This window comes from Solea solea, chromosome 3, assembly GCF_958295425.1.
Source record: "Solea solea chromosome 3, fSolSol10.1, whole genome shotgun sequence".
In the NCBI taxonomy this organism is placed as follows: Eukaryota; Metazoa; Chordata; class Actinopteri; order Pleuronectiformes; family Soleidae; genus Solea; species Solea solea.
The window spans coordinates 12,593,926-12,615,656 of NC_081136.1; the positions used below are offsets into that span (position 1 = coordinate 12,593,926).

The window sequence follows — 21,731 nt, forward strand, 5'->3', positions numbered from 1 at the left end:
GGGGGGGGAGGGATTTGTTTGCATCTCATCCCTGACCATTAATCCCGACAGTAACTGAGTAAAGCAGATGGCTGCCAGCAAAATCAAGTGACTCTGATGGAATCTGAGCTAATGATGCTCCCAATCCGCAAAGCCAGACAGAGGAGAGGATGCCAGAACTGTGTGCTTACTTCGATCCTAAGAGGAAATGTCAACAGTAGGAATCTTGACATTTATTTTCTCAGTGTTGGTGCGTACAAAGCCTTGCACTTTCAGTTTAGGTCACATCTGTGGTGGCATGTTTTCAGAAGTATCAAAAGTAATCCACACCTAAAAACGTATCTCATGTGACCACTGTTTGACCCTAGAGATGCGCCTGCTGATGTAAACGTGACACTGGATGCTTTGTTTAGTTTCAGAAAGAATACTAACAAGGAACGAAAAAAAAGTGAAACGATTAGACTGACAACGAGGGAAAAATGTTGATGGACATCTTTTGTTCACAGTTGTTTAGAACCAATCAAGAAATGAATGTGGGTAACATTTAAACATTTTTAAATGCTGTAGTTATGTGGACAGCAGGCAAATCCAAAGCAGGATTTTTGAGTTTTTAAATAACAGAGTCATAACTATGTTGCGTATGTCTCAAGAAACATCATTGGTTAATGACACACTACTTGATTGGCCCAAAAGCATGTTTCACTTCACATCGTGCTGCGAATATAGTTTTTATCTCAGTGTTTTCTGTGACTTTTCACCCAACATGATCACTAATAGTTCTGACAGAGTGACAACTCGACAGCTATTGGATAATTTCCCTCGAATGTGAGTGGAAATCTCCACTGACAACTGGATTAACATGGAAATTGGTAAAACAAAAAATATTATCCATGGTTTTCAGACATCAGATTGCATTAACTCGAGTTCAGTTTGTCACTTTGGTTTATCACAAATGAGTCCCATCAGACTGGGATGTTTGTTGTGCTAAATGTTAGCAGGTAAACATGATAAGATCCTGTAAAACCTGACACTTTGAAAAGAGGTGTTGATCAATGCATTAACCAGACATTTGTTTCCTTGTTTTTCATACACACATATACATATATATAAAATCTCTCCTCTCTGTCTCACTGTGTGCAGTTCTTTCCAGAGAAAGAGAGGAATCAGCTCATGTTAAGACCTCACACTTATGATGAAAAGGGTAATCATCCTGTCACTGTGGGCTAGCACTTTTAGATTCTGAGAGTTACAGCTGACACCACTGACACAGGCCAGGTCACTGTAACTATACTCGGGAGAGGAGAGTGGGGAGATAAGGTGTGAGGAGAGGTGTTGAGATGAGTAAGAACAAGGAATGAACAGGTGAGTCATCAAAACAATGACATGATGGGGTCCACTAATAGTATTCATAGGTGGGTTTATGATTTAATGCTACTTTTACAAAAAATAAAGTGAGAATCTTTGTTTTGTTAGTGTCAGAATGACATTTAAAAAAAAAAAAATACATTTAAGGCAGGAGAAAAAAGAGCTCATCTAATCTATGTTAGGTTTGTGAAGTTCTGCTGTTAAGCTATTTAAATGAGAGGGTGGTGCCTCACAATTTTACCCTGCTTTTATTTTAAGAACAATCTTATATACATATACAATACAGTTTTCTTTGTCAAGAAAGAGGAGTGGGGAAAGGGGATGATGGCTGGAGTCCTGCTGCTAACTTGGATTCTTAAGTCCAACACAAACCCTCTGTTAAAAATCCACTGTCAAGAAAAATTGCATAGCCATACAGCGCTTTAAACAATCAATATAGTATTATGCCATGAAATACCATGATATGTTATGATATCATGTTTTTCTCACACCCCTAGATGCTAGGAAAATAATTTTACCCACTGGTCCTTTAAAACAAGAAAAGCCTAAACTAAAAACACTTCAATTCACAAGCAAGTTATACAGTTAACTCAAAAGATATACCATTAACTGCTGTCTAAAGAAAGTGGATTGGGCACTGTGCCTCCGTTCCTTAAGACGTTGATGCTTTGCTCAGAGGCTTTACTTTTGTCAACATGCTCATTAAAAAAAAAAAAGTTAATTGTGGTTTTAAACATCTGTGTGGACAGAAAACAACATCTGTATGGACAGAAAATAACATCTGTACGGACAGAAAATGAACCCTAACCAATACTTTATGGTAAAGTAAAGTGTTACCACTTTTAGTTTGTCCCATGTTTTGGTATCACAACAAGGTGATCCACTTTTAGTTTGTCCCATGTTTTGGTATCACAACAGGGTGATCCCTTTAGGTGACAGGTCAGTGGGTCTCTCAAAGCGAGAGAGGCGACAAACAGAGGATAGAACAAAATACTGTCCGCTCTCTCTGCCATACACTGATGGCATTTGCCACGGTCGGGCTCACCTTGTGGCGTCAAAGGTACACAAGGGACTGTGCTGTCCACCTGTGTGGCTATTTGTAATTGGGTGTGTGCATGTGCATGGAGAATTGCACATGTGCGTCGCACAGCTGGGGTGAGTGGGTTTACAACTGACCGACTTTTCTCTTGGACGTCACATTTCAGCACATGGGAGTTCACAACACCTATAAAGAGGTACCTATTTTGCTGTGGGGCATAGATATGGGCCGTACGAGTGCAAGTGTATTTAATATCTAAATCAAGTCATCTGACAGTGAACTGACTTCTTCTAGGCTCTAGTTCCTTGGGAAATCCGGTCCATAAAAAGAAAAATTCAGAGAGATAAAGGTGCACCTATTGGCTGTTTTAGTGCTATTGTTGCTATATCCTGCATATGACAGCTTTAAAGAGTCGGTTTAAATTTAAAACACTTGCGTGTGCAATTTTTAAAATTAAACAAATGTTGGTTAAATTCAATCCATTGTCGAATGAGATCACACAGATAACGCCTGTCAGCTTCACACTGCTCTCTCAGATGTGTTCAGATCGTTTGTCGCCCGGCGACATTCCTATGCTACGAACAGGAAGTATCAAGACAGATGGAGGCAACAGCAACATTGCGCTAGTAAAGTGAGACGACTGCAAACAGGTTGGAGTGCGACTGAAAACACAAAGAAGCGCCCATGAAAAGTTTCACAAGTGAATTTTACTGCTCTAAAAACCCAGTTGTTCAGCAGTTTGTCCCCACCCGCCCCTGCACTCATGCCCCTACACACAGTCACTCCCTCAGTCAGGTTTGATAGTACTCAGACGAAGAAAGCAGCATTACGTTGTTTCTGTAAGACCAAACAGAGGCAGAACGATGACAGCAACGACAATGTTCTTTTGCCATAATCTATGATATATTGTGACAGATGATGACAAATATAAACAGCAGGTGCATTTGTAAACAGCACCTCGGTGCAGTCTGTCGTCCAAAGGCAGGGTGATACTCTAACATTCAGTTCATTTAAACGGAAGACCAAAGCGAGAATAATATCACCCCTCTCTGGATGACAGAACTCCTCACCTGAGGAGGTTAACCAAGCAATCAAGTTGTTTTGATTGTCTTTAGTCCCTTTACGTACTACACGGCTTTGTTTATTTCTCTCTGTTGTTTCATTTTATTTCAGTTTCCGTGGTATGCTCTACAGTTTAATAGTGTCCATCTGCTTTACCGTTATTATTACTGTTATTGTTACTGCCTTTTGTGGTCCTTGCCAGCTCAGCTTTAAAACTATAGGCTCTGTCAGTCTAGCAATAGCAGGGTGCACTTTGTTGTCTGGAGTGGAACTAGGAACTTTGACTGCACTCTCTCTGCCGTTGTTTTCCCCCGTGACTTGCTTGGCAACTTCTGGCCATAGTCAGACAATAACGCGCAGTGAATATTGCGTTTTTGCACACATCTCTCATGAAACCGATGAAATTAACTCAACAAGATGAATTTCCGATGTCAAATCTCATGGTCAGCGCTGATTAAAATGTTTGCCATTCCCAGTGGGATATATTGCAATTATTTGTTTGATGGGAAAACTCCCCCCTAAAAAAAGAAAAGAAAAGAAAAAGAAAAAAAAATCAGTCCTAATGAAGAAGAATTGCTGCTGCTGAGGCGAGTAGGGGAGAGGTGAGATAAGAGCCAATTGTTCTGCTTTCATATCACAATTATTTCAAAATAATTAACATTTGGGGTTTTTCCCTTGAGAAAAATCACCTTCAACCAATAATTATGTTTCACCCTTCAGCCCTATTGAGCACTTTTTTAGCAAAAGACTCAGGTCTGGAGATAAACTTGTTGTGAGAGGAAACATGTTCAAACTTTAAAAAAGTCATGTCTCTGGAGTTTTTCTGCTTACTTCTCACAAACAATTCATATACAAGACTGGAATGTGCAGTTGCCTCTAAATTACCTGCCAGTGCCAAGAAACATCTACCCCGGATGAATATCCTCTCTTCTCTCCCTCTAGAGCCAGATGTGCATTTCTGGCACCGGCACCCTTCGCCACATCTGCCTGCACCTCGGTGCTCAAGGATTAACTGGGACAACTGAGAATAATTAACCATGCACAAAACCCAGCCTGATTTCTCAGCCACCTGCGTAACAGCATAGACAAATAAATTGATAACCCTGGATCACATTTATATCCATGCATTTCTGCATTTCGTTCACTATGTACGTTTACTCTGACGACTGCATGTGTAGGTGGAAAACGTCAATGGGGGGATCCCATGCTTTTGGAAATTCAATGCATGTTTTCAGGTCATTCCTTAACATATGGTCGGAGATGAAATAGACAAAGTGCTGATGGGAGGCCTTATTTGCAGAGTGACAAGAAACCCTGGCTTTCTCGCACTCTTCCCATTTCCATCGATCAGTGTCGGACGAAGCCAAGGAAAAACTCCACCCCTGCATACAAATCACCGACTACAGTGACTGAAAGACCTTCTTCAGCTGGGAGCAGCAGCAAGCGGAAGAGCCACAAAGGAAATCCAGCAGCATCTGAGGTTTCTCTTTTGAACTTTATCCTGCTTGCGTAATCAATACGGGAGCACTCTTTGCCTCAAAGCGGCACTTTTATTTTGAAGGGACGAGCATTGATTGGCTGAGCATGACAGTTCAGGCTGTGACTTCCCCCCCCGACTCGCGAAGCGGACGCCGCTAAGAGGATTACGTTCAAGGATTTCGCCATATTCTCGGGTGCAAATGGGATCACGAGAAACTACAGTTCTTGTGAAAGCCAACGCCATATGGAAGACTAATGGGATCATGTTAAAGGTATTAGAAGCCATTTATGTTCACCCCCTCGGATGTTTTATGGATATGTGACAAAAAGAGAAAAGTACAAGCCAATTTTCAGGTGGCGGGAGAGATTGTTTGCGTTAACCAAAAGGTCAAGTTGATCGATCGCTATGAACTGGGAGTTCCATCTGTGACAAAGTCTCTTTTGTCAGGGGAGCATATACAGTATGTGGAAAAGTTTTACCTACCACTACAGCTTTGTTGTTTTAGTAACATTTAATGACCAGCCATATTTTTGTTCTGGTCTTTTTTTATCAAGATACAACCACAAAATACAAGAAAAGGCAAACAAAAGTAAATTAAATGGTTTGTCCAGGCAAAGTTTGATTTGATTGTCACTTAACACATATCGTAAACACTTTTGTGGAGACTGTCCTGAAATTGTGAGACATCTCTTTCAAATGATATGATCTTTGGCATCAATGTGTCATGTGACCATTGTCCACATGTAATAGTAAGACGAACACAGGTGTTACAATTGCATTAATCAGAACTCCACTCCATTTAGGTTTCAAAGAGCCAGAGTCCTGCTATTGTTCATGTGTAAGACAAAGGTGACACTAAATACTTGACACTTTAACCTGAAGAAGCATTTGCTTTTTGAAAATGTTCTGGGTTTTTTAAATATATATGTAACAGGTGTGATTAAAATATCTAAAAACAAGAAGATTGTTGTTATATACAGCGTTTTGTTGAGTCGTGTACTTACATTAGCCATAACGTTTCCAACGATGGGATTGGCACCAGCACCCTCCACGATTTCCATTCCATTCCAGTTGACCAAGCATTGCATTTTGATCGTCTTTTAATGACGTCATCTGCTTTACCGTTTCTGCGATAACTTCCCGGTCAAACCACCTATGAAACAGATTAAGCAAATAAGTACTTGGTACTACGAGCATAGCCAGTGTGTTGTCACTTCTATTTTTTTTTGTATTTGTCACTCATGGAGTTTGCACAGGTGGAACCCAACACGACAACAATACAACAATTACCATGATCCCACACTGCTTCCAGGTGTCACCAAATTAGACATTTTGTTATTGCTTTGACTGAGAAATCCACAGTAGCAAAAAAAAAAACCTATTGTGCATTTAATACTCCATGTTAATTTCTTGTAATGTCTGGTTGTATCCTAAGAAAGGATTGGGAACAAAATATAGCATTGCGAAAGGAACACATCTAATAGAGGCCTTATACTTTTGCACATTACTGTGCAATAACACACTCAATCAAAAATTGCAGTTCAATTTACGTATGTATGTTTATTGTAATGGATTTACATGCTTTCAATTTACACCTCATTAATTTAGTGTCCCCTTTTCTTCTTTCTTGACTAAATAAACCAGAGTTTACAAGAAATGCCAGCTCAAGGGCCTCAGGGAAGACATAGCATTAGGTGCTAGTGAGATGACTTGCCTCCGAGTGCTATTTTCAAATGACAGCATAATATGTTATGGATCATTTGACTTCACTCTCATCTTTTTCCTCCCTCTTTCTTTAAGACAAAGGCATGTGCTGCTAGCAGGGCGGACAGCGGTGTCGCCTCTAATGTGGTGTCTGCCCACTGTGAAATATCAAGAGTGGGGAAGAGGTGGCCTGAAGAGTGGGGAGGGAAAGGATGATACGGGAATCCACAGCCAATAAAAGTGGCTGTCCATGGGGTATATACCACTCAGACCTTCTTCTCCCTAGAGCTGGACAGTCTTTAGAGAGTCATCTCTCCTGTCTGTGGCTGGGAGCTAAAGAAGTGGTATTACAGAAGCTCAAGAGGCTCCGTCATAGGATTCAGTGGGGTATTGCTAGGGACGTTGCTCAGGTAGCAGAGCCCTCCATCACATGAGGAAAATTGCAGCGGGGCTGGAGGAGATGTGTTTATCGTATATGTGAATGACAGAGTGGGCATGAGCGGGCATTTATGAGAGCAAGAGCAGGTTAGGAGACAGAAACCATTGTGCGGAAAGGGGAGCATGTGAGACTGAGGCTTGTTGCTGTTTATCCTGACATTTGCCCGAGGTATCGCTTCGCTGACCTTTCGATCACGATTTTTAATTAGTATTTCTGCGGAGATGAATAGTAGCAGATTCGCAATTGAGTACAAGGGAGAAGAACGGCAAAGTGAAGTGTGTGATGTTCACTTTGTTTATCCTCTCACTGTTGTAGCATTTGGTTTTGACAGGCCTCCGACTGTCTGTCAACACATTCGAGATACCGAAAAAGAACGAAGTGAGGCATAAAAAAATAAATCAAATCAAGGAGGAAAAAAAAAGAAGAAACATTGAGAAGAAGAAGTGATGGTGAGAATGAAAAGAAAACAGTCATTGCATTAGATAGTAGGCAATAGTCACAGCTGCAATGGGTAACTTTTTGTTGTTTATGAAGTTATTAATGTATGATTATTTGTATATGCAGCATTTGAAAATGGGATGTGTCAAATAGTACTGTCATACCTGACTGAGGGAGTGGTTGTGTGTACAGTGTACAGCTTGCAGCAGCACAGGAGTGGGTGGAGACTAGAATAATTTATTCCATCACACTGATGAATGACCTGGTTTGTTCAGGTGTAGAATTCAGGGTTTTTTTTTTAGCCATGCAGTGGTTTTGCTTTACTAATGCAATTTACTTTTGGACATACAAAAAAAAACACTTCCTGCTACGTGGGAATGTTGCTAAGTCACTCAAAATTAAATAAATAAAAACATACACTGTATTTGAAAAATGAATGAAGTCTTCTGGTTTCTTTCCTGAAGCCCATCGTTAAGTAACAATATGTTGAATAGCCAACAGGAGTCGATGTTGCTGGTTGCAAAAAAACCTCCTTTTGAATAGGAATCTATTGAAAAATGCAGCTTGTCAGCAAATATTTTCCTGAAAAATGAATGGTCTCAATAGCAGGTTGCAGGTCTTTGTCAATAGTGCAAGATGTTTCCAAAATCTACAAGACTAGATGATAAAGTACGGCTACGTGAGTGAAAACTAGTGTGATCAAGCTGCTTTCGTCCAATAGGCAATGGGTTGCGGGTAATGCCCTCCGTTTGCTAAAAGATTTCAAACTGGAAGGTCATGATCCAGATTCCACAGAAACACAGAGAGCGTCACACACAGCGCTGACTTCAACAGCATTGATGGAACACATTTGACAATGTTTTGAATGTAACCAGTGGCGGCTGGTGACGTTTTATTTTGAGGGGGCACAATCGGAAAGTCAGTTTTTCAGATTGACTGTGGTAACATAGTCCAGTGGTGATATGCAGTTACCGCATATCACCACTAAAACACACCAAAGCACCATTCTCATGCCTGATACCGTAATTTTAAAAGATTCACTTAAATGAAACAAAAAATACACAACAGAAAGTTTTTGTCTGTATTTTCAGGCATTTGAATTTTGCCTTCTCTATCACTCCTTTGTTAGCATAGCATTTTCCGTATGTATCCTTGTCTGTTTGTGTTTATTATTATCATCATTATTATTATTATTATTATTATTATTCAGAGAACTGTTTTAAGTCTGTATTACCTGTCTGAATCCAGGCTTGTTCAGTGTCCAGCATCTGAAAGAGGAGGCAGGGAAAACAAAACATGGCACTGGTCTGAGTGCAACCAGTTAGCCAGTCCTTCTTCTCATACCAGCTCCTGTCTTTCTTTTGCTGTTTTATGGCGACGTTCGGCTGGTCAGGTCCGAGTTATATAAGCGGAAGCTTTTCTTCTATGAAACGGCGTTTTTTTTGCAGCGAGAGAAAGCGGTTTGTGCTTGTTTCCATGATGAAATCGGCAATTAAGCGCTGGTAAAGTTAGCACAACTTACAGAGAAGCGAACGGAGCCATTTCCGTTTCCGCCGGCATTAGGCCATGTCCGCTCGTCCGTGGGACGGAGCGGACGCATCAGTGCGGATGCATCAGTGCGTATGACGAAATCACGTTGGGGCGAGCCCTCCCGGAGCCCATTGAAATGAATTCTACGGTCCAAAATTAGAAAAAAAGAATGTAAATCTATGAGAACGTCTGGGGCGATTTTCAATCTGACTGAAATCGTCCCAAGGGGGCGCGGCTACGGGGGTAGTGAAACTCAGGATGCTGAACGTCACAGCGATATTCAGGCTGCTGATTAGACAATATTATTAAGACTAACACTGGCAAAATAAAGTTTTTTTCCTCTCTTTTTTTCATGTGGCTTAAGGAGGGCGGAGCACTATGGGCCAGCCGCCCCTGAATGTAACAGAGATTTATTTTGTGTTACACACAACAGTTTTAATATCAAAAGAGAGAGAATCATTCATCATGGCATGAATGGCACACTGGGATCCACTGTACTGTAGACGCCCAGGGCCGCGATTACTCATCGTGTAGCCGCATCTATGCAACCATGTCTGTTTGCTTCAGTAAATAACACACAAGCTCTGCAGCTTCAGCTCGAGACACCATGCTCGCTCCTAATTGACACATTCCCATCGTCCCACCCTCCCCTCTACATCTCCCCTCTGTGCTCACTGGCATTTCATCAGAATCACAGCAAATACATAAAACACTCAAACTAATTAATGATTATGGAAGACTGTGGGGTAATGAAAAGTATATAGATGGTGTAGGAGTGCTAAAATCCATTTCATTTCATTTAGAGACAGGGAATTAATTAGAGGATTGGAAAGCCAGCCAAAAAGGAGCAGATTTATAAAAACAGAGCGTTCAGCCAGTCATCCCTCACTCATCAGGGTGTGACAGTGGCTGGCATGTATGGGAAGTCTTCCAACAATAGGGTCGACACGTGCATTTTTCAGGTGGGTGGCAGACAAAATATCTCTATGATATGTAGAGCATATGTGGCTGCATTGACATTTTGCTGAAATGATGTTTTATATGATAATAATAATAATTCAGGATTACAATGATTTAAAAAAAAAAAAACATTTGGTTTTACAAACCTTGAAATTACTCTTTCATACGTACTGTTAGGGAGGTGAATACACTGCTTGGATCCAGAGGCACGATGAAAGATTCAATTCAAGGGTTTTTATTGTCCTCTTGAACAGACAAACAAAATCAATATCACTGCTTCCTTGAAGTTGAATAAACAAGACAAAACTTGGCACTTGAGCTAACTTGAGCAAAAGGCAAAACAGACTTGGACTCTGACATGTTCTCTGGAAGCACTGGCACATGACAAAGGGACTGGGGACACTACATAGGGAAGAGGGAATCAAGGGCAGGTGCGAGCGATTACTTAACGATCAGCAGGTGAAGTGCATGAGGGAATTAGGGGAGATGTGTCAAGACGAATGAAGATGCCACGCGACAGGAAGACATGAACGTTTACCAAAATAAAAGGGGAAGTGAAAAATCAAACCCACACCGAAGGTGACATGAACTTAATGTGACTTTAAACCTAAACTAACACAAGAACTGAACTAAGCAAGACAAAAACACTAGCAGATCTGACGCTTCTTGACACGTACTTGCTTTACAGAAGGCGCCATATTGCACCACCGTGCTTTTACCACAGCCTGAATAGACAAGCCAGCCAGAGTGTGCTTTTGGTGTTTTGAAGGGGAAGGTAGGTGTCACTAATTCTTACACAGGAGACATCCAAAGCTGTTGTTTGTGATGTCATTGTTTGCTTCCATTAGCATTGCCTGCACCTCATGAACACAAAACTGCAAAAATGTCATTATGTCCTCATAATGACAATAAAAACTTCTTGATTCTTGATTCTTGAACACATTGGTAAGGGTAGAAGAATATAAAACTATTTATCATTATATTTGACATCAACTGATTTCAGTGACAGCACCTTTCACCTAAAAAGGCCACGTCAATCGTTGCAGTTTAATTCTTTTTTTCTTTTTTTTTGACACTGGACACTGCAAATCCTACTGAGGACCCATTAGGACTAGGTTTTTGAGACTTTTCTTAGGCTGCCATGTAGTGGATATGTACCACTTACGACTTGACAAGTGTAGGGTTACTTTGAGAGACTTTCTAAAATTTCTTCAGCACTTTGAGACAAGTGCTGACAGCCCTTTTCCATGAGAGTAGTGAAAGTGACACTGTTCTTGAAATGGGAGGGTGGCGAGAAAATAGAGGCGGTAAGAGAGAGAAGGAGAGAAGAGAGGGATCAGTTTTTCTGGAGGGGGAAATTTGCTTTTGCATTTCAACCCTCCGAGAGCTGCTGACTTCAGCACAGATTAGGCGCTGCGTTTGTTGTCACCGCTCTGTTCTCTGAGGGAGAGGAGAAGACTAGAAAACACTGTACGTCATGCTTTCTGAAGGTCACGGCCCCTAAGTAAGACAGTTTAGACCTGGGATTAAAATGCGTCCTGGATGTGTCTCCTAAGAACAAGCTTGGATTTGGATTTCATCTCCTATACTGTAACAAGTGTGTTAACAAGAAAAAAACATTATTTAATTGGGTGTTGGTATGTGTGTGTGCGTATCTGTGACAGAGAGTGAGAAAGAAAGAGTAGATCAAGGCCCTACTCACGCCACTGTACCATAACATATGGTTTTAACCAATTGAAAAGGAAATATTGTGGCGGTTGCAACCAATTCGGGTGATGGGGTGATTATTGTTAAAAAAAATAGTCAGCAAATAAAAATGAAACACAGTTCAGAGGATGTCATCTGAAGAGTATACTGAGGACTGACTCCATCCATGCACCCATGATTGGTATTCTTAGCACCATCTGCACGTGATCTGATCACTCAGGACATATGTAAATACCAAGACTGAATGGGGTATAGGTGTTTGTAGTTGTCAATGTGTCAATCTTGGTGCATTAATTTGTCTCCCAACCATAGACCAGATATAAAAGGTCGATGTGGTTCGTTAGTTGAAGCTAACCAGGAAATAAGAAGATATTGATTAGCCACCAGGGAGTGACTCTGTTGCTTGCAAAACATAGCTGTTTGAAAGGGTTTCAAAGTGTGCGCAAATGAGCTTCCGTTGCACTTTATACTTTATGACGTCAGATAACATTTTCCTGTAGAGTTAATGGTCTCAATCACAAAAGAAGAGGATAAAACACGACAAGCGTGGACACAACTGACAGTCGTTGCTATACTGAAATAGGTACCTGGTGTAGTTTTCAAACAGGTGTTAAGGTTCTAAGATCACTTGCTCCAAACACTGGGGTGCACATGCCAATCTCACACTGTGACACGGTTCCTCATTTCCAGTTGGAATTTACCCATTTAAGACAAAGTACCTTCTGAATCTCCCTTGCTATTTATTAAACAAACCCAAGGAAGGCATAGGCCCAGGTGAGGAAATCCCCTCTGAGTGAAAGATACAAGCAGCTGAATTATTGTCATGATAACTTTCCTCTGGTTCACAATGTGCTGGCTACTGGAGCTTATGTCTCGATAATGAACCTCATGGGCTTTGGGTGGGAGAAGATACTGTGAGCTGCCCGAGCTGTGTGCGGTAGCCCTTCCCTATAGCCTCTAGCAGCCTAGCTCACTAATGATGCTGTACTGGTTCAAAGTGTTCCACTGAGCACACTCCTGTGTGAGCAGGATAGCCAATGCAGTGTTTTGTGTGTAAATGTGTTGGTTTTTTTTTTTTTTTGTTTCTTGCTCTCGTGTATGCCGTGATAGAACCGAGCAACACCACAGGAGCGCGTTGTAATTTTAAAAGCCCACAGTGGATGCGATTCTAATTAGTGAAATTTTGCTTTGATGGCCACGGAAATAGCTGACCGGCATGTGAATGAGGAGCTGACCAAGGTGTAAATAGGGCAGTCCAGATGCTGTGCTATAGTGTCCCACGGCACTGAGTTATGAATGTAGTATAAATAGTTCATTACAGCTTGGAGTAATTGCATAATTCACTTCATGTAATACCAAGGGGCGCTACTAATGCATACGGCATCAACGGTGTTTCAGTGAAAATACTACAGCATACGGTGGAAACCTGTGTGTGTAAAATGTTTTGTTAGAATATTTCAAACAGTCTGTTTGAAATATTTTTTTTTTGTAGCTAATTACAGCTGGTACAAAAAAAACTGTTATCATTTATTGTGCATGCACACATAAAACATTGGGGTTGAAAAACCTATATCTCCTCAAGGGAGTGGATCAGAAATGTGGAAAATAAATAAATTATCCCTCAGTCGAGGTTTCTAATGTGTGCTGTACTTTTGGAAGAAGCTACTAAGATGTAATCTCCCGCCCTCCAATTGGAGAAAATGACAATTTTTGTTCATGCATTTTAATCATTTAATGCTGTTTATTACCCCTTAAGTGCTCCAGTCTCTTTATCAGAACTGTAGAGACAGCTAGCAGTAAAAAAAATCAGACCTGCAAGTGCTTTGCCAAACTATTCCTGCCTCCTCAAAATCCCTCGCCTTGAAATTCAACAAAATTGTACAGCCTTGGCCTTTGCATAAGTCCTACTATAAAGCTGTAGGAGAGCATTTAAGAAAAAAACAACAATTCTGCAAATGGAGATAATGACTGTCCTTATGAGAAAAGTAAAGTGATTCATGTGACTTTTATTATTTCTAATTTCTTTTATAATTTCCTTGGATGATATTTTGAATACTTTGAAAAGTTATATATCTAGTGCTGCCCTAATGCTTGTGTAATCTGGCAATTATGTTTTTGATTATTCAACAAATCCTTTATAAATATAACACATAACTCACTGATAAGCAGTCATTTTCTAATTGATTGTAACTCGAGAAATTCTTCCAAGACTGTGATGTAACAAACAAAAAAACATTATTATTATTAATAATAATAATAATAATAATAATAATAATAATAATAATAATAATAACAACAACAATAATAATACTAATTATTATTGTTATAATAATACATATATGTAATATTAAAACAACAATAATAATAATTTATATTATATATACATATATATATAATTCTTATTCATTATCACAAGTTGAAAGCTCACGGCTGTTACCATGGTACCTATGGAACCAATTTAACCATTTAAGTGATTAAATATCATATCATATCAATGAATAACTGTGCTCCAACACATGAACTACCTAGCTTTTTTTTTTAGCAGTGGGCTTTAAGGAGGTTGCACCCACCTAGGTTTAGTATTTAGAACTTATTTCACTGTTTTTTTCTCACTCAAATGCTACCTTCAAAAGTTTGTCTCACTTTTTTCCCCCTCTCAGCTATACTCCATCATCCATACATTATGTAAATGCAGACAATAAAAGCCATACTGCCCACAGAAATGCCCGACCCTTCGCACTGTGAGAAAATGAACATGTGCATTGATGTAGTGTATTTATTTAGTAATAACAATTCAACATGTTGACGTGAAAATTCGGTCTCAGTGTTTCATTTATGACCTATGTGTACTCCAGTTGAACCTATTGTTAGGCTAACTGCTGTGAAAACGAAAGTGCAGCAGAATCATCCAGGCCTCTGAGGACCTGAGGACCATACACTTATGAATGTCTGCTGACGCACTCCGATGGTAAAGGTCTTCATAGCATGTCGGCGCTGCTAGCAGTTTCGGTTTCCTTAATGTCAAGCTACTTTTGTGCCTTCAGCAGCAGCCTGTTCCCTCAGAGGAAAAGGTTAAGATGCTGCGTTTGAGGGTTTTGGGCAGGATGCCTCCCATGCTTCCACCACAATAAAGTCCCACTGGGAGGAGGCCACAGCTGAAAGTAGCTGACAAGGCCACTTTGCCAGTAGGTCATTGTGTAAATGTGAACCAATTAATTCTAGATGCAAGCAAACATCGCTACTGATCATGATTTCAGACAGTCATCCCTGCCACATTGTGTCTGTGGGTCAGAGCGGAAAATGTGCTGTGCCAAATGTTGCACAGTGTCTTGCCCTCAGGTCTGTGAACTCCCGAAAGGCAGATCCTGGGAGATGACAGTTTGTGACTAACAAATGAGGGAGCTGCTGCTTTTATAGTTTGATCAATCTGAAATCTTTGGACTATACAGGTAACCGGTGATTATACCTCATAATGATGTGGATTTGTGATGGATGTGCTGCCTAGTTGTAAATGTAAAAATGTCATTTTCACAGGGTGATGACTTCCCCCACCCTGCTGTACTTGGATACATTGACAAAGCACCCTTGTTTCTTCTTTTCTGATCTTTTTTCGGCAAAATCACAAAGACAAAACATAAAATAGAAAAATGTCTAATCAGGGAGCGTGGCAGAGGTACAGAGTGGACAAAAAAAAAAGCTTCATGCACAGCAAACAAACAAAACTAAAAAAACTTTGCTTCAATTTCCCTTATTGTTAGTTGGTTTCTGACAGTTGATAAAACTACGTTTCTTTGTGGTGATTTGTGACTGGAGACTGAAAAGCAACTGATTTTATCCTTGTATGTTTTTTTTCCTGAGCATTCTGGAAATAATGATATGTGTTGGATTTTATTTGCTCGTCTGCAAACTGCAAAAGAAAACATATTTAATACTAATGCATATACCGGTATTCAGTGCGATTGCTGGACTGTTCTATTATAGAAACAGTGGGAGCTCAGTGTTGGAAAAGCTGTTTTACTTTCTTGTTTCTTCTGACAAACAAATCATTTTCGAAATCACCAAAAGCTGCACCACAGCATGAAAGGTATAGTGTGTAACATTTATTAGTGGAGTTGCATGTTGCAGCTGCATATCATTAAAAATCAAAAAGACAATGTAGCCTAATGGCACTTTTCCACAGTTGTAGCACGACTCGACACAGTTTGGGTCAAAGCAAAGCAAAACAAAGCAGTTATTCTTGGTGTACTGAATCATTAGAATCGCTTAATTACAAAGATTAGTTCAGTACTTCCTGCATGACCGGAGCACAGAGTCGGTCTGACACAGTCGCTGAACTAAAATGTGGCGGAAGGGAGTTGTGATTCGGCTCACAATCGCCAGGTTCTGGCGCTGTTGTCGTTAAATACACCCAGACTCTTCTGTTAAATATTGAGATTTTAGAAATGTCCTTGCTAAATGTTGGAGATTAACGCACATTTTCAAGAAGTCTCTTTAACTGATCTACAGTTCGTCATTGTTCAGTTTGATTTTTGTGTCGGATGTCTCGCTCATGAGTCTTCCAGTGATGACACTCTTTGACCAATCATTGTCCAGCAGTCTGATGAGGTCTCATTTAGTATCGGCTCAGAGCTTGTACTGAAGAAGTACCCGATACCAGGTACTATCCCTAATGTAAAAGCAAAACAAAAAAAAGAGTAGAGTCGAGCTGTGTGGTGCCGAGCCGTGCTACAACTGTATAGTAGAAAAGCACCATAAGAGTAGAGTCTGCAGGGTGATTCACTTCTAAAATGAGTGGATCAATGACAATCCATTTCAAACAAACCAAGGAAACAAAATTGAGTCCATGTAAGTAAGCGACTAGGTAAACCAAGTTGGCCCAGTAAAAGACAGCCCGCATATACTGCATACATAAACATGTATGATTTACCTGCTTGCCAAAGAGAGCAATTTACAGTTTTGTACAAGCTGAAGCCTCAAGGTGGGAGGCAGGGATCAGAAAACTCAAACAAGCCCCTGAAGGAAGCGTCGGCTGCTTGCAGCAGGCCCTTGGCGCACATTTCCCACATCCCTCATGCTGCTAGGATCTATACCACACACCTCGCCGAGGTAAAATTCCCCAGACCCCTGCTGACAGACTGTACCGTACATTCTGACCTGAAACTATCTCTTTCATAACTAATTAATGCTACATTTACAGGCTTAATGTCCCACTACAGCCTCTTTTCCTTTCCTCTGTGTACTTCAGCGTAACTTCGACAGCAGGGATCTGCCTTTTCAAATGCAGGGAGCGCTTCCACGCACCAGGGTGCCATTTCTCCAACAATTAGTGGATATAGGACTTGAAAAACAAGAAGCCAGCGTGTGCCGCCCGTCGCAGTTTAAAAGACTGATCGCCACACAAGGCCGGCGTGGTCGGTCAGGGATCAGTTGCTAATTGAAGCCGAGTATGAGTGACGACGACACTCTGAGGCGATAAAGACAAGAAATCCACAGATTATCTGACATACTGCTGAGAGTTACATCACTGTTTATTAAAAGACAAGATGTCACTCAGGCAGAGTCAGTGATATCTATACTTGTGCAACATTTAGAGTTGTTGTGACTGTGGCTGTGACAGAGATGATTATCCATGCTTTTAATAATTCTAGTTTAGTTTATTTTGACATACTTTTTACCTGTCTAAATCAAACCAAAACACCTTTATAAAAGTGGCTGCCCATCAAAAAGTGTTTCTGTTTACCAATGAATGTTGTGTAGCACAACACATACGGCATTTTAAACAGGTCACATCATGCTCCCACTACAAACGATATGGTTTTTCTACTGCACAATAGGTTGCGTTCTTGTCATTTTTAAATTGCCCTCATTTCCACAACAGGTTATTCCTTCTTCTTCAAATTGCTGGAAATAATTGCTGTTTCGACAACAATGTCTTAGGTTGTAAGAGTTGAGGTGAAAAATGGTGTTTTATAAAAGTGTTTTGCTGCCACTAAGCAGCAGTTTGAGTTTATTATGGGTTAAATAAAAACAGGCAGTGCTGTCTATGTGTCACTATTGGGTTTTCACCTAAGTTATATGACCTTAAGTGCATTAATATACTGTGTGCAGTGTGATGCGTATCAAGGAAGGAGGGGGAGTGGTGTTGTACATCAATTGGGGATAAGCAAAAGGTGTTAAGCCAGAGAAGTGGAACAGAACTCGCAGTTATACGGTCAGTGTAGCATGTCTTCCTGATGGTAAAACATCAGGGAGATACAATGGGTCACCATTTTTGCAAATCTATGGATTATGGATATTATGAATTAGCATTTGATACAAATCATTTTTCAGCTGAGCGCTTTGTACCTTTTGATGCCATCATTATTATCAACATCACAAAAAAGTCCACAAATTAAATAAAAAAAGAACACAACCACTAATATTATGTATAAAAATATATACGTTGTAATATTTACTACAGCATCAAAGTTCTCCAGTGTAGTACTGTCGCTGTCCATGGTGCTGACTTAGTTGCAGAGGCCAAACAGCAGTACAATTAAGAGAAAGTGGAACTTTTTTGCATGTAAAATTATACCTAAATAATTTAGAAATTTATATAAAATTATACTCAGTAGTTTTCTGTTATGAACGCTATGACCTAGTAGGTGATTTGTATTGTGTAGTCTAGAAACCTACGTTTATTCCTACAGAGGAGCTGATACAATGGTCATTATTAGCACAAGTCCAAAACTGGCCAGTTACAGTTAATTGGTACATTGAGTTTTTGAAATGCAATTTTGCAACAGCAATTTTGGAACAGAATTGGACATAACAAAAGTATCATTGTGCATCTTCTATTAGCTCCCCGAATATTGTAAGAACAGAAGTCATTTATGTTTAAAATCCATACTACAAATTACATGGATTTTATTATGCAAATGTTTACCTGCACTAGCAGATAAGGCATCTTGGAATTTCACGACACGACCAAAACCTGCTTGTGCTTGTTTGTTTTTTTCCAAAACAGTGACAAGATCAACTTTTATGAGGGCCTGCGAGGTAGGAGGTCCATCTGGCACGGTGGGACACCTTTGTCATTGAAGAGGGGACACAGCATGGACAAGCTGAAGGAGCATGGCGACAGATGCCAAATAAGAAAAAAAACAACAACAAAGAACAACAAAACAAAAGTAGAGAACATGCATCGACAGGAGCTGCAGCTGGTACCCGAGGGTGGCATATCCTTGACATGCTCCCACCTTTTCTCTTGATGAGGAAGTGATAGACAACAGTGTGAGAGCAAAAGAGAGGGATGTGCGTTTTTTTTTTTTTTTTTTTTTTACTGTTTGTGTGTGGTAGACTTTTCCGCTGCCTCAGCTCCTCGGTGGTGTCTGTCTGTCGCCGAGGGGCTCCGGCCCTGGCCCCGAATCAGCTGCCGAGCTGTGTACACTCAGCACTTCCCATAGCTGCTGGTAAATTAGTCCCAGCAATATGCCATCACTTCTCCTCTCACACCCCACTCTCCTGTGTGCTATTGTTCATGCCCTTGAGGGAGAGTTACTGTGTGTGTAGGCATCCTGGTGTTTGTGTGCGCACTCTACTGTTACAAATGTGTCTGTGGTTCAGTGTTTATGGGCCTTCATTTATACTCAGTTTTAATGGGCATGAGTCACAATCACTAGGATAAAGTACAAATATATATTCTGTAACTAAAAAGCACAGTAAGTAATATTTGCAGCTAAGGGGTCTCTGAATCAACTAAGGCTATTGGCGCCACATTTTTCTTTCCTCGCTGTGATGTTTCATAGAGGCTTGACCCGGAAGTTATGGCATGGAGGAGTAAAGTAAGTGATGTAATTAAAAGATGACTAGTATTAAGCAAGTGTTGGCAACATTTTTGCTTTACATGACATTTCAATTTACATATCTAAAGGTAAGAAAATCACTGTAAATCATTATATTGCATGTATACATTTTTTGTATTGTATATAATTGTCTTCAAATCGTCTACTAAACAAAAAAATACATGCCTGAAAATCAACAAATTTCATCATAAATCTACAGTATATCATCCAAGTAATCCGGTCATGATTAGCTTTGCATGAATCAAACAAATACACTAATCTGTCACTTAATTTAAATGAGCACTTAAAATAATCTGTTCATTAATTAACTGCTCATTAATGCAAATCTTATCAGCCAATCATGTGGCAGCATTAAGGAATGGTAGAAATGGTTAACACTACCTTGTGAAGCTCAAACTGAGCATCCGAATGAGGAAGAAAGGTGATTTTAAATGACTTGACATTGGACGTGACTTTGTTGTTGGTGCCAGACGGGCCAGCCTGAGTATTTCAGTAACTGCTGATCTACGGGTATTTTATCATGCACAACCCACTGCGGACTTTACAGATAAAAAGAGAAATGATCTAATGCTAGACAATTGCTAGAAAGACAACAGTAATTTGCAACAGTAACATTGCAACCAAGGTTTGAAGACCGTTTTTTTAACACACAACACGAACCTTGAAGCAGATTATACTGGACGCCACTCCTGCCGCTTTGTGTAACTAACAAAGTGGCTGGTGAGTGTATTTCAGAAAGTATAAACATCAAGATGGATTTCCCACTAGTTTTGAGGGTAACAAAGCTCCAGAATGTGCCCTAAAAATGTACTATGCTGAAGCACATTTATTAATTTATTTGATAACTGTGACAAACGAGGCTTTTCTCCGGGTTCTCCGGCTTCCTCCCACAGTCCAAAAACATGCATATAGGGATTAGGTAAATTGGACACTCTAAATTGACCGTAGATGTGAGAGTGAGAGTGAACGGTTGAATGGTTGTGTGTGACCCCGCCTATCGCCCTATGTCAGCTGAGATTGGCACAGAACCCCCCGCGACCCTCCTGTGGAGGATAAATAAAGCGGTAGAAGATGGATGGATGGATGGATGGACATACAAGGCTTGATATGTTAATTTTTTTGTATGTTTTTGGGACACTGACAAAAAATTGGTTTCAGTTGATCATCTGTTCAAAAAATGTGGTTGCTAAAACAGATGAAGAAAGATTGCAGGGTTGCATTAGCATTTGATTAATTCACCTCTTCACTCACATTACATATTCATCAAATGGCTCAAAAAGCTTTATTGCCACATTACTGGTACTGTAGCTTTAAAAAAAACCAAACATATGTATATATATGTATACATATATATATATATATATATATATGTATATATATATATATATATATATATATATGTGTGTGTGTGTGTGTGTTCACATTGAACACCTGATAAAAATGTATTCATATTCAAGTCAAGCCATGAAGTATCGACTATAAATCTGAATGTACAAATAAAGCGATGAGATTTAAAGGGACCTACATTCTGGGCTGGGACGGTACAGGCTCACCCAGTAGGTGGTGGAATTAATGAGACTACTGACTCACAAAGCACCCAGGGAAGGCCACCCCTTGTGTCCTCTGTGGCACTGCCAGAGCTGGACAGGTTTGAAAAAAATAAACACACACGCAAAAGGATCCTGTGATCCATGACCACCCCAGGAGTGCGTCTGAACAAGTGAAGTGAGCCACTAGCCTGCAGCTAGAGCAGGTACACAGGTTTCTCTTCTTACCCCTTGTTCCAAGCAAAAATTAGCTGGGGTTCATTTGCCACAGCTGGGGCTTGTGGATCACTACCCTTCATTCACAGCACAGATACAGTGGAAATGCAGCCGAGGACATTAGGCACAGCAAGGCGACCAAATGGAAAGTAGTTCTTTGAGTATTTAACAGCACTTTCCATAAACTATACATTCACCATCTGTCATTCTTGAATTTTCGAGTGCAGTTTTACATCTACTTTTAATTTTAAATCACCCGATAGTCGTATCCAAGGTTATTTTCATTTACATGATCATAAATCATTTTGTTGACTTGTGGGTTGACGCTGCAGTGCGTGACTTTTAAATTAAAGTTGTTGTTTTGTTTTTTTTCAAAGTTGCATTCGAAACTGTTCACAATGGTGATTAAGCCTATCAGCTC

The 21,731-nt window shown here is 40.2% G+C and overlaps 1 long non-coding RNA gene across 1 annotated transcript in view; it reads left to right on the plus strand.

The window, feature by feature from the left end:
* Positions 1-18,873, plus strand: part of LOC131456103 (uncharacterized) — a 58,008-nt gene extending 39,135 nt beyond the window's left edge. Inside the window, exon 3 of the long non-coding RNA XR_009239873.1 lies at positions 18,710-18,873. This is a non-coding gene — a long non-coding RNA (uncharacterized LOC131456103). The remainder of the gene's footprint in view (positions 1-18,709) is intronic.
* The last annotated feature ends 2,858 nt before the right edge of the window (positions 18,874-21,731 follow it).